This window comes from Lichenostomus cassidix, unplaced genomic scaffold, assembly GCF_008360975.1.
Source record: "Lichenostomus cassidix isolate B80296 unplaced genomic scaffold, HeHo_3.0 HiC_scaffold_903, whole genome shotgun sequence".
NCBI lineage: Eukaryota > Metazoa > Chordata > Aves > Passeriformes > Meliphagidae > Lichenostomus > Lichenostomus cassidix.
In genome coordinates this window covers 21486-23528 of record NW_028147785.1, presented here as the reverse complement: position 1 = coordinate 23528, position 2043 = coordinate 21486, and positions in this window count along the sequence as shown.

The following is a 2043-nucleotide window of genomic DNA, read 5'->3' as shown; positions in this document are numbered from 1 at the left end:
CCGGCCGCCGTAGCGACGCGCCCCCCTCCCTCCGCGCCGCGGGGTATGATGGGAAATGTAGTCCGCAAACCGGCGGAGCGCTGTTAGAGCGTGCGGGGCCGCGGGGCGTGATGGGAAATGTAGTCCGGAAAGGGGGAGAGGAGGGGAGGGCGCGGCGCATGCGCTGTGAGCGTGGGAATGGGGGTGTTGCCATGGGAACGGGGGCTGTTGTCGTGGGGAGGAGGGGCTGTTGCCATGGGAACGGAGGGGTTGTTGCGGTGGGAATGGGGGTTAGGGGTGCTTTGGGATCCGGGGGGGTTGTTGCCATGGGAACGGGGGGTTGATACCGTGGGATTCGGGGAGGTGTGGGCGTGGGAAGGGGTGGTTGCTATGGGAACGAGGGGGTGTTGCCATGGGAACGAGGGGGTGTTGCCATGGGAACGAGGAGGCTGCGGGCGTGGGAAGGGGAGGGTGTCGTTGCCCCGGCAAGGGGGACGGAGGGCGTGGGGACAGCGACTGGTCGGCACGGGAAGGGGGACTGTTGCCATGGGAACGGGATGCTGTTGCTATGGGAACGGGGCGGGGCTGTCGCCATGGGGATGCTGGGGGTGTTGCCATAGAAACAGGGGCTGCGGTTCCCGTGGGAACCGCAAGGGGGCGCTGTGCACTGTGCGGTGGTGACAGTGTTGTGACGTCACGTGTGTGACGTCATGTGTGACGTCACGGGCGGGATGGGGGGGTCCATGGGTGTCACCGCCAGGGGTTTTGGGCTTCAGGAGGGTCACTGTCAACGCAGAGCCCAGGGGACAGGTGGCACTGGGTGACAATAGGTGGCACTAGGTGGCACTGGAGGTGACACTGGAGGACACTGGAGGACGCTGGGGGACACTGGGGTGGCATTGGGGGACATTGGGGGGACACTGGGGGACACTGGGTGGCACTGGTGGTAGCATTGGGGGGCATTGGGGGACACTTGGTGGCACTGGTGACACTGGGTGGCACTAGGGGACACTGGTGGCACTGGGGGACACTGGTGGCACTGGGGATGGCATTGGGTGACACTGGGTGACACTGGGTGTGGCACTGGGTGTGGCACTGGATGGCACCGGGGGACATTGGAGGACGCTGGGGGACACTGGGTGTGGCACTGGTGACACTGGGGGACACTGGATGGCACTGGGTGGCACTGGGTGGCACTGGGTGGCACTGGGTGGCACTGGGTGGCACTGCGGGTAGCATTGGGGGACACTGGGTGACACTGGGTGACACTGGTGGACACTAGCTGTGGCACTCTTGGCACTGGAGGACACTGGGTGACACTGGGGGTGACACTGGGGGTGGCACTGCCTGGCACTGGGGGACAGTGGAGGTGACACTGGGGGACTCTGGATGGCACTGGGAAACAGTGGGTGGCACTGGGGGTGGCACTGGTGACACTGGGGACATGTGAGGTGACACCGGGGACACTGGAGGTGGCACTGGGTGGCACTGGGGGACACTGGGTGGCACTGGAGGTGCCACTGGCTGACCCTGGTGACACTGGGGGTGGCATTGCATGGCACTGGGGACTCTGGAGGTGACACTGGGTGACACTGGGTGGCACTGTGGATGGCATTGGGGACACTGGGGGACCCTGGATGGCGCTGGGGGTAGCAGTGGGTGACACTGGGTGGCACTGGGGGACACTGGGAAACACTGGGTAGCACTGGGGGTGACACTGGGTGGCACTGGGGGTGGCATTGGGTGGCACTGGGAAACACTGGTGACATTGGGGGACACTGGGTGTGACACTGGGTGACACTGGTGAACACTGGAGGTGACAATGGGGGTGGGATTGGTTGGCATTCAGTGGCACTGGGTGGCACTGGGGGACACTGGGGACACTGAGGATGACATTGGGGGACTCCGGATGGCACTGGGGGCAACACTAGGTGACACTGGGTGACACTGGTGGCACTGGGGGTGGCATTGGGTGACACTGGAGGTGACACCAGGCACACTGGGTGTCACTGGGAGTAGCACTGGGTGACAATAGGTGGCACTGGGTGGCACTGGTGACACTGG